Raw genomic sequence first — 12,626 nt, forward strand, 5'->3', positions numbered from 1 at the left:
GATTACAGGCATGAACCACTGCACCTGGCCAACTTTAATGTATTTTTCAATCCGTCTACTCTCCTCCACCCTTCACCATCCCATATAACCCTCAGAAGTATGAAATTTAGGAACTCCTTGAGGACAACCAAGCTGCTGGAAGGAAGAAAGAGAGGGTTTGCTGAGCTGTGAATGGTAAATGGTATTTGTACATCTGTTCTCTGTGGGCTTCCAGAGCTTCTGCAAGAGAAGGGGAAATAGAAAACCGTGACTAGGGATGATGTTGGAGGGCATCGTGGATGACTTCACATGCAACAAGAGAAGAACAATCACCTGCAGACACTGAGCTAAGCCATAATCTTTGGGGAGTGGGGACAAATGGCACATATAAGTTGGAAGAGATTAATACATTTAATTAACAAAGAAAGAACTTTACTAGTAATGTGGCAGATTTAGTTTCTGTCTGTGAACATGATTATTTGTTGAGTCTTACTGTTGAATGTGCCTGGCTAAGTTTTTGTCTCCTACCACTAGAAAAAGGTAGTGACACTATTATTGCTCACGGTGCCAGGGTTCTACCCAACCCATTTGTGTTGAAACCATATAGAACTGCTTATCTGTGCAGTTCCCAAGAACAACTTCATCCCAACTCTGGTTACTCATGATGCTGCATCCTCCATCCTTTTCCTTGAATACTGGCTTCCAAAGGTTCTTACTGTGCTTCATAGACCACCACAAATGCAAGATGTGTTTCTGCTAATGTTCAGCTTATCGTTTTTCCCATCATGTATTTTTTGTTTTTTTGAAAACTTTATTTGCTAGGTAACTTTATTCCAAGAATGGAATATCTTTCAAAGCTGACCACACCCTTACCTCTGCCCACCACCACCAGCAGGAAAGACAAGCCAGCTTGAAGGCAAGTGAGGAGAGCAGTGCCGTTCAGAAGCCTGGCATCCCTACATTAGTGGACACAGGAGAGGTCGTTGATTAGAGGTGCCTGTTGGAGTTGCTGGACAGCAGTCTGGAAAGCCCTGAGAGATGGATGGCCACTCCTGGAAGAGGGCCTAACGTGGGGAGCCTGGGGAGGAGGGAGGTCACAGCCCTCTGTCAGCAGGAGAGGGCAGAGGCTGAAAGAAAGTGTGACTGAGGGAGCAGGTGTGGATTGGAAAGGAATAAGAAGAAAGAACAGAAACAGGAAGGACTGGGTGGGTATGGAAGAGACAGCTAATGTGTTCCCTTCCCCAGCCAAAGCTGATTTGAGTTTCCAAGGGTTTTTGGAGAGCGATTGCCAAAGCTCTTACCTCCAGCATTTCCAGTTATCTTCCTGTGTGGAATATCCCAAATGGAGTAGATACACTGGGCTTCAAAGGCAGGCCCTGCACTCACTTCTGTTGAGCCAGATGTGTCTGAGGGCCCACAGCTTCATGTATCTTGAGGGCTGGCGCAAGATATTTTATGAGGAGATGTTGAGTGTCTCCATTTCCACATAGCAGAGTAGGGGAATCCTCAAAACCTTGTCAGTAGGCCGAATCCCTCATTGCACAAATGGTCCTGTGAGAGTCCTCGCACCTAGAGCCTGGCGCACAGAAGCCTGGCGCACCTGCATGCGCTTCCCCCATCTTCCCTCCCTCCATTGTAATAATCAAGTAGCCCTGCCTACATGCTGGGTCTTTCCATTTTTATCGAATTGCAAGAAAATATTTAAAAGAATTTTCTCCTATGGAAATAATTAAGCAAAAAAGGTCTTTCACTCCTCAGACACAACTTTGTTGTTTGTTTGGGATTTTATTTCATTTAAACAAATTTATTTCAAAAATAAATAAAATTTTTGTTCCACATAGCATTTTCTTTTTTCTTTTCTTTTCTTTTCTTTTTTTTTTTTTTGAAACAGTCTCGTTCTGTCACCCCAGGCTGGATGGAGTGCAGTGGTGCAATCTCAGCTCACTGCAACCTCCATCTCTGGGATTCAGGTGACTCTCCTGCCTCAGCCTCCCAAGCAGCTGGGATTACAGGCACGCATCACCACAACTGGCTAATTTTTGTATTTTTAGTGGAGATGGGGTTTCACCATGTTGGTCAGACTGGTCTTGAATTCCTGACTTCAAGTGATCCCCCTGCCTCAGCCGCCTAAAGTGCTGGGATTACAGGCGTGAGCCACTGCGCCTGGCCGGCATTTTAATTTTAGTTGTTAAAAATTAACTGGGGTTCTCCAGAGAGGGCCCCACCACATACCTTGGGGGAAGGAATGCTGACCTCATGAAGCTTCCATTAAAGCCCAAGAGGATGGAGTTTGGAGAGCTTCTGGATAGCTGAACACAGGGAAGTTCCTGTAGGGAGGCGCGCCCAGGGAGGGCATGGAAGCTCCGTGCCCCTTCCCTGGTACCTCGCCCTATGTGTCTCTTCATCTGTGTCCTTTGTAATGTCCTTTATAATAAACCTGTAAACATTAAAAATGAAAAACTGGAGGTGTTTTGCAGTAATGTATAGGAAACACTAGATGTCAGTAGAGAACAAGCTAACCTAATGTTTAACTGGTTGTGTTTGCACTCGATTATTTAGAATAGTAGATTTTAGGAAATTGTTAGAAACCTAAGGAACATTTACAAGTAAATTATATTTGTTAAATATTGTATTTAATTTATTTAAGTATATATTTAAATATAAACGTAAACATAGACTACACCTAATACTGGATGTTTTCCACTCTGATCTATGAGGAGGTCCTGATGACTCAATAAAAACACTTTTAAGTGTGTATTAAGGGCCAGGTGCTATCATGTACATAAATCTATAGATTGTACATACAATTCCAATTTTCTCTCCCATGATGCTTAACTGTCCAAAATCTAAGCTAGCAGAGTGTTTTTTTTGGGGGGGTGGGTGAAGAAAGAATCAACACCTCATGTAATGAGAGATGCTTCTGGGAAGGCCTGCAGGGAAGGTACCAAATCCATCAAGCATTCCTTGGTCATTTCTAAGGGTGTGGGCAGGAGAAGTACTTCAAATGAGCATGAACTTGGGTTTTTTGTTTGTTTGTTTGTTTGTTTGTTTGTTTTTTCCTATAGCGTAGGTTTCTCAACTTAATGTACTTTAAATCTTGTCATGGTTTCTCTTCCAAATTTAAAGGAAAGTTTCTAATCATTAGCTTTCCTGTTGAACTTGTTCCTTTTTGCATAAATTTGGCATGCTTTTCGGCTTCCAGTTCTCTGACATTTATTACAATTTCTCATAATCTTAATTTAGAGTCAGTTTGTTTCATAGCATAGATTCCCTTTAGAAAAATTTTACAATAACACTATAACATCTTTTGCTATAGTTCGGCATTCAAGTTACTCCTAGAAGTTTTTCAGGGAGAAACTCAAGGGTTTGAGGGAATTAGAGAATCTCAGAATGGAAGAGAATTTAGTTGATCACACTGGGTAGTGGGAAGACTGTATTTCCATTAATGAAGCCTACATAGTATTTGTTCTAGGCCAGCCACATCACTCCTGGATTATTACAATGAACTGTTCACAAACTAAAAATTGCAATTCTTTCTTAACCAGTTTGTATGTCATACCTTCCATCCAGCTTCCCAGTGGAGAAGAGTGGGCAAGCGCACCAGAAGTCAGATGCCAAGGGTCAGGTTTTATTTGTGCCGTTCGCTAACTGTGTAACCTTAGCCATGAAAGTTTCTGTTTATACTCTGCATACTTTGAGTCCTTTACATTTTTTCTGCCTTTTTAAACCGAGAAAAGATGATTTTTCTTTTATAGTCTCTGATAATCTAAAAAATTATTTCCTACACTTTTAATAAAATTAATAATTTGCACAATAAAAGTATTCACCTTGAGCAGCTAGAATAGCAGTTTTACTTTGCCAACAGTTAAAACTATCCTTTCTCTTTCAGTTTTGTAAAATGAAGTGAGGATGGGAATTTGCATTTTTTCTCTTCTCTAGTCAAAAGAATCTAAATTACTTGGTTCCTCTTTGCTAGTCTCTACCCAAGGACAAAGGAGCTAACACATAATATATGCGAATCTCTTAGTATAATTAAATATGATGATTGACCCCAGTTTTGAGGGAAAATAACCACATAAAACAAGATTTGAACTTAGAATGGACTTTAGAACAATAACAATGTAACAATGATAATAAAAGAATTGAATTAAGGAACTCCTTTTGTTATTTCCCCTTGGCCTGTTTTCACACAGTTGCCAATACTTTGTGTTCTGCTCTTTTTACTTAACTAGATCAAAAGCACATTTCCTCATTGCTGCAGGGCGGCCTGAGCTGCTGGGTCTTTACCCTGTGGGAGGGTCAGATTGCCCTGCTGAGTGACTAAGCTCAGCAGGCTAGGATTGGTCAGTGTAGGAGGTGGATCGAGGGTGCAGACAGGTCAGGAATTCTACTTGTTATGGCCCAAAGTGGGGCAGGGAGGCAGATCCAAGCCAAAGTCCACCTGGGGAATCAAAGTGCAAGAGCCAAAGGACCAGAGCAATTTAGTAACTGGACAATGGAGCCCGGAATTAGGAACAGAACTGAAGAAAGCTTGACATGCAAGCAGGTTCCCACAAGCCGAGAGTGTCCAGGACAAGTGCCCCAGTGTCTGATGGAGATCGCAACTTTATGGTGTTCAGGAAGGTGACTAGGGGCTTGTCTCTCTGTCTTGGAGATACAGTATCAAGAATTACACTTTAAAAAATTTTCAATAACTGCAAGACATTCCATCTGGAAAAGCTGCCAAACACTTGCCTCCTTTGAGCATGAAGGATGGTGCCTTTAAAGTCAACAGACTGACAGTAACCCTGCTTCTCCCAACGCTCAGGTGTAGGCTCCCTGTTGAGGCCTCCTGGGTTAGAATTGCTCTAGGCCACCAGCCACTGCCTACCCCAGACCTCTTCTCTTCCATGCTCTCCCTGGTCTCTCCCAGAGGGGGTTTGATATTCAGGATTTTTTTCTTATCCAGCACCCTTGGGTGTGTGGATCTTTGGGGTGATTTGCCTGGCTTTGTAATTAACTGAGTAATGTACAAGTTCAGTCTGCAGCCCCAGCTTCAGCCTCAGCTCCACCAGTGTCTGCTGCCTTGTGGTCAGAACATGACGAGAGCAGAACATTACCACATGTGGGGAAGAATGACTGCCTAGCCCAGCATTCACTGGGTGGGTTTTATTCAAGCAGAAGTGGTGAGAGACCTCATTTTGGCCCTGTGCTTAAGCAGTGCAGCTTTACAGAACAAGAAAATTGGCCAAGCATGGGGGTTCATGCCTGTAATCCCAGCAGTTTTGGAGGCTGATGCATGAGGATCATTTGAGCCCAGGAATTTGAAACCAGTCTGGGCAATATAGCGAGATTCTGTCTCTATTTAAAAAGAAAAAAAAAAAAAAAAGAGCAAGAAAGTGATTACTGCGTTTGAATCTTCTCCCATGTGTATAGAAAACAAACAAACAAAAACAAACAAAAAAACCCGGAAGGACCGGGCTTTCTCAGAGTCCCTGATACCTGCACAAAAACAAGCCGCATAAAAGTCCTTGTTCCCCTTTACCTTGGGCTTCGGCTTAAACAGTGGCCTAATGTTGCTGCAGCTTCCTGGAGCTGGACCTCACTGCCTTCCTCAGGATACCCTTGGTGTTCCTATCGATGCTTCTCCTGGCTGGCAGGAGCCTCATTTGCAGAACTGCCAGGCTCAGTTCCATGTTCATCTAGTCCTCCCACAGGAAGGGGCTCCAGGTCCAGATTGAGGGAGTGCTAACCCCAGGACATCAAGCCGAATCAGAAGCTCTTGTTTGTTGTGCAGCAACTCTTATTATTTTAGTTGTTTAAAATAACCATTTTATTTAGCTTTGAATACTGTGGGACCACTGGGCAGTCCTTGTCGTCTGGGCTGGCAGCAGACAGACAACCATGTGTCTGTCCTTCCTGAGACCCAACTCCTCCCAGGATAAGCATAAGAGACCCTGAAAGCATCGCAAGGGGGTTGATTCCTTTTGTATACATGAGCTGTCTTTGTCCAAGTTTGAGCCAGTTAGATAGCATGGACCCCTGAAAACACTGAGACAAGACTGCTCAAATTTGCCAGCTTGGAAGGAGGCTGACAGTCTGCCCCTGAGCCCCTTTTAAAATGTAGATTTTATTGTTTATTTAAGTATCATGAGGCCAACAGATCAGGAGACAATTGCCATTGAAATGATAGTTTATTACAGTTTCCAGGAGGAGGGGGGCAGGTCAGCCACCCACGCAGGCCACAGGAGGGGTGCTGAGGTCGGTTGTAGGCGCAGAGAGTGAGGCGAACTGCCGCCGGAAAGAGCCTTTTTGTGGTGTTTGCAGGAAGGTGTGGGCGAGGCCGGGTGAGCAGGCTAAGCAGGTTTAAGATTGGCTCACTTGCATAACTCGATGCCCCGCCTGCTCCCGAGGTGATTAGGACAGGGGAATAGTGTCCCCCAGTGCAAGAGCTCATTAAGCAGGGGGTGGGGAGCGGGCTCTGAATTGGTTAGTTTGCTTATGAAAGGCACCCTCACGGGAGGGTTTGTTATCTCTAAGAATTAGCTGGCGCTGGGAGGAGCAGCACCCCGCCTCCCCCCACAGGCGTCCCTCCCCTTCAGGAAGGCCTCTCAGGTCAAAGCATCCGATATTGAAGCTAGAAAACAGGTGGTTAATACAGTCACTTCTGTGCCTTCTGTGCCTTGGCCAGGTGACTTGTGCCATATCTAATCTCCAAGTGCCCCCAGGAAGTTCTTGCTTGGACTTCTCTTTCTATTTGCCTCCTCTTATGGTTGTGAGATTTATGTGACACCCTCATAAAAATGGTAGATGCTGTCCCCTGGAGTGCAAGTCCCCCATTCCGTTCTCCACTGATTACCAGCAACAGCTAATGGCTTTATGGATGGCCAAGTTAGCCAACATTTGATCCCAGCGCTCAGTTTGTGCCTGGATTCTGAAACCTCTGAATCAGGTTCATTGTTCAGGATTCTTCACTGATAGATCCAAAGCGAAAGAGAGCTTTCAGGTTAGGGCCTAGAGCCCCTTGCATCTGGTCAAGCACACCTCTGCCACCATTGCTGCCCATTTCCCTTTCACATAAACGGTGGTTTTTACTCTGACTACTTCCTCACTTCCTCTGATAAGATACTTACCTGGCTGCTGGTCACTGCCTGGGACAACCAAAGGGTCACCCAAAGGGACCTCCGGGGTGCCTTTGACCCACAGGGATTAGGGATCGTCGCTGCTTTTTGATTCGGCATCTTCCTTAGCTATGGCGGCATCTGACAGCTGGTGCTACCAGTGTCAAGTGACATCCTGCCCCGGTTCCTGAACAGGAACTTTGGGATAATTTCCTTGATTTCCAAAATGGGATTACTGGGAAATCTTTGGTTCTTGATTCAGTTGCAAAGTTGCTTTCCACAAGAATCAATGTATTTTACAGTGTATCTGACAACATTTTAAAAAATTAGTTGTTATTATTATTATTATTATTTTGAGACAGGGTCTGTTACCCAGGCTGGGGTGCAGTGGTGCAATCACAGCTCACTGCAGCCTTGACCTCCCGGGTTCAGGTGATCCTCACACCTCAGCCTCCCGAGTAGCTGGGACTACAGGTGTACGCCACCACGCCCAGCTAATTTTTTGTACTTTTTGTAGAGATAGGGTTTCGCCATGTTGCCCAGGCTGATCTCAAACTCCTGTGCTCAGGCGATCCTCCCACCTTGGCCTCCCAAAGTGCTGGAATTACAGGCATGAGCCACTGTGTCTGGCAACACTTTATGGCACCAATTTTACCAGACCCTCAGTAGCCGTGAATATTATTGAATACTGCTACAGTCTGAATGCTTGTTTCACCCACAAGTTCATAGGTTGAGATCCTAATCCCCAAGGTGATAGTATTAGGATGTGTGGCCTTTGGTAGGTGTTTAGTGTGGAGCCTTTGTGAATGGCGTTAGTGTACTTATAAAAGAGGCCTGAAAGAGACCTACTGCCTCTTCTACCATGTGAAGTTAGAGTAAGAAGCTGTCCATCTATGAACCAGGAAACAGGCCCTCACCAGACATCAAATCTGCCAGACACTTGTTCTTGGACTTTCTAGCCTCCAGAACTGTGAGAAATAAGTTTTGTTAAAGCAGCCTGAATGGACCAAGCAAGAGAAACATTTTATTTCATTATTTGCTAATAAATGAGGAAAGGTACATTATTGTTTCTCTCATTTCTTTGATGGCTAGTGAGAATAAATGAGCTCAGTATTTTTTCTTCTTTCTTTCTTTTTTTTTTTTTTTTTTTCTTGAGACAGAGTTTCACTCTTGTTGCCCAGGCTGGAGTGCAACGGCACAATCTTGGCTCACCGCAACCTCCGCCTCCCGGGTTCAAGCCATTCTCCTGCCTCAGTCTCCAGAGTAGCTGGGATTACAGGCATGCACCACCATGTCCAGCAAATTTTGTATTTTTAGTAGAGACAGTGTTTCTCCATGTTGGTCAGGCTGGTCTCGAACTCCCAACATCAGGTGATCCACCTGCCTTGGCTTCCCAAAGTGCTGGGATTACAGGAAGGAGCCACTGTGCCCAGCAGTATTTGTTTCTTTATTTCTTTAATTATTAATTTTTTTTTTAGAGACAGGATCTCTTGGTATTGCTCAGGCTGGAATGCAGAGGCTATTCATGAGCATAATCATAGTATAGCGTCCATCTTCTGGGCTCAAGTGGTCCTCCTGCCTCAGTCTCCCAAGCAGCTGGGACTATAGGCACACACCACCACACTAGGCTCAATATTTGTTTTATCTATATTGCAAATTATTCATTTTTTTTTTTTTACTTTTTATTAGTTTCTTAATGTTTATCTTATTTGGTATATCGTTTGTTTTTATTTTGGTATGTAATTCTTACTTTATTTAATTTTTCTTTTACCCTACTTTCAAGCTAACAAGTTAGGTATATAGCTCTTTACATAACATTATTAACCCTTTATTTGTCATCTTTATAGAAAATGTTTTTATCTCAATCTTCCTTGACTTTATGTCTTCTTTTTTCCTTGACATAAAGACATTGTTTTTAATGTAGCCATATTTTTAGATGTTCTTTCAATGTTTGTTTAGCTCTTTTTTTAAGCCTAGAAAGTATTGCCCTCCTTTTTGTTTTATTTTTTTTTTCTGATTTTCTGTATTATAATTTTTTAATGCTATAATTCAACCACAGTTCATTTTGGAGTATGAAGTGAAGTTAGTAGCTAATTTTTTGTTCCATATTTACAAGTAGTTTTTCCAGAATCATTGTCAAATAATTTCTTTCTCCAGTTATTCATGATGCTGTCTATAGGATATAATGAATGACTATAAACACTGTTGTCTGTTTTCTGCCATCTATTTTGTTTCATTAATTTGTGCTTTTTCTTATGCCAATACCTCTCATTTAATTGCAATATATTTGTAACATTTTAATATAAGACAGACTCTCTTATTTGTTTTCTTTTAAAGAATTTGTTTTGATATCTTTTCCTATTTATACGTTAAGATGAATTTTACAATTATTTTCTCAACCTCTCCCTTCTCCCCCACAACATGGATTTTATTGGGAATACAATAAGCCTATGTATTAATTTGGAAAAAAAAAACCCCATATCTTTACAGTGTTTAGCTTTTTTGATATGGCAACATACAAAGTGTCTTTTATATCTCCTAGTTCAGCTAAGTAGTTTTTTAGATGATACATTTCTCATTGGATCAGTTATTTCATTATCTGCTGGTATTTCTCAATGGGATTAGTTTACTATCTTAAATAGAAAGTTTTAAACATACACCTCTTGAACCTATCAAAAGAGTATCTCTAAAATTTTTTAACAGATTTTTTAGGGATGTGGGAGTGGGGAGTTTGTTTACTAGCATTCCACTGATATGTTTGTCTGTGAATTTTGTACCTGTCCTTTTTATTGAGCCGTTTATTAATTCTAGCAACTTTTAAATTAATTCCTAAGGGCTTATTATATTATATATAATATATTTATGCACAAATATATAATTACTTATTGCACATAAATATAATACATTAGAATTATTAATTTATATTTTTATACCTATGAATATTTTCATATTTTATGTAATGGATTTTTGTCAGAAATAAAAAATTGATTGTGCACATTAAATTAAGAGGGGCCTGAATCATTCTGACATTGAAATGGTATAATTAAAGTAGCCTGGTTAAGGCTTACAGACTTCTGCTTTACACGAATAAAAGCATTCCAAGAGGTGATCAGCACAGTATGAAGTTTTCCAGAAGGCATGATCCCAAACCAGCTATTTACATGTAGGATCAGTTGTATGTACTTTGTTGCTGTTCTGCTACTACAATTTAGCTTTTAGCTTTTCTTTACTTTCAAACAGAAAGGCCTGACAAACTATGAAGGGCCTCAGGGTGCCCAGAAACCACACAAATGGTGCCCTCCTGTTGAACTGTACCTTAAGGCAAGAACTGATGCTGAACTAATGAGAGTGTGTCAAGGTATTACCGGTTCAGGTCTCATCACTTCTAATTAGGGCTTCTCGAATTCTGTGAACCTTGCCAGGATTCTGGCTTGGGTCATTTTAATGTGTTTCCATTTTAAAGCCTGACTGCTAATTTAGATTTTTTTTTTTTTCTGTAGGATTTCCTGAATCATTATGACTTAAAAGTCATTTATTTTGCCTTTTATAATGGGAAACTCTTTATTTTGAAATAATTTTAGTCTTATAGAAAAATTGCAAATATTGTACAAAAAATTCCCATATTCCCTTCACCCACACCCAAATGTTAACATTTTACACATTTGCATTATTATTCTCTTTCTCTCCTATTCTCTATTCTCTGTGTGTGTGTGTGGTGTGTGTGTATATTCACCGACACATATATACATATTATTTTTAACCACTTGAGATTAACTTGCAGATGTGTTGCCTTTTACACCTAAATACTTTAATGTATATTTCCTAAAAGCAACGACACTCTCTTACATAATACTACATAATTATCAACATCAATAGACCTTATTAAAATTTTACACATTGTCCTGCTATCATCCTCTATGTAAATAATAAAAGTATTATCAGGTCTAGAATCCAATTCAGAATCACAAGTTGCATTTAACTTTCATGTCTCCATAGTCCTTAATCTGCTCCTCAGTTTTTGTCTTTTGTGACCTTGACATTTGTGAAGACTATAGGCTAGGTATTTTGTAGAAACTTTCTCTTAATTATAAATCTTCAACTAATTCCAGAGGCACGACTTTTAACTTGCAATTGAACTCTCTGATTATCTTAACTTTTCCATGTCTAATCTGAAAACATTTAGCTCCAACTTATTGTTAAAGAATTCAAACATACAAGGGCAGAAACATGGGAAGGGAATTAACATTTGCTGAGTACTTGAAAAGCCCTCGTACAAGGCAGTTGATAAACATTTAATTAGCACATCCTCTTGTCACTTATTATTATTATTACTACTACCCCATTATGCAAATGGGAAAATTGGTGCTCAGAGATTGTGACCTGCCTAAAGCTACACAGTTGGAGATAAGACATTTTGTAATCTAAATCCTCCCCTTCAACACACTCCTTCTGAAAGGATCCATGAAATTTACCTTGGCCCTCTCCAACACTTGGCTCCATATAGACTTTGACTTTTGCAGGCTCTTCTAGCCTTCCATGGAGCTCACTAATTTAATACGTTTCTTCTCCACTGGACTGGGAGTTAGCTCTTGAGGAGGAAGGACCACAGTTGTCTACTTTTGTAGACCCTGTGCCTAAATCAAAGCCTGCAATTTAAACTGTATTTCTTGAAGGAAAGCATTTGAGAGTGTGAAGTCTAAGGAATAAGCAGTGCATCCTGGGCCTGTGGTCCATATTCGGGACCAAAGCCTCTTCCTGAGCTCCAGAACTGTCCCCATGCCCCTTGTACAGCGTGAGCCTCAGTGCCACCCAGGGCACAGGAGCCCAGCTGGCTCCCCATGGTGAGCCCCAGCCTGGCACTTTGACACCATTGTTTGAATTTTGAGATTTAAAACATTCAAAAAAATACTCACCTTGTAAACTAGAAAGAAAAGTTGCATCATTTTCAAGAGGTGAAAGAGATCAAGGACCAAGTCTTTCATGATGTTTCTCACTTGTGAAAGTTTGTGAAACAAATAGGAGAAATGTCACCTGCTTCTAGGAAATTTAAGTCTTTTTTTCTTTAATATTTGCTTGTTCTACTTAAGTGTCACCCATGAGAAACTGCTGAGAGCAGGATAATATTGACAGCCACTGAATATGAGTCTGGAACCATAATCCTTAGGTGAATAAATATCAGTAAAAAGGGAAGGTCAGTGGATGCCATCAGATGTGCATATAATTTCTCAATTTTCTCAAACTCTACTGTGCACAATCAACAAAAAACTATTGAAAAAGCTATAATGATAAAAACCAAAACACTGTATTTTGTGTATAAATGGCCCCTAAATGCAAACCAATTCTTTCATTTGGTGCTCACCTGAAGAGGACTGAGCTGGTTTTGTCACTACGATAAGCAGGACCTCAGTGCTGCTGCACCATCTGAATACACTTTCCTCGTCTGTTTCCTTCTTCATTCTCCCCAGCAACTGCTTCTCACCCTTCCTGTCAAATCTCCAACACCTTTCCTCTCTCTTCGCTGTAAGCTGATGAACTTCCTTCTGTTAG

Source organism: Macaca nemestrina, chromosome 8 (assembly GCF_043159975.1).
Source record: "Macaca nemestrina isolate mMacNem1 chromosome 8, mMacNem.hap1, whole genome shotgun sequence".
Lineage (NCBI taxonomy): Eukaryota > Metazoa > Chordata > Mammalia > Primates > Cercopithecidae > Macaca > Macaca nemestrina.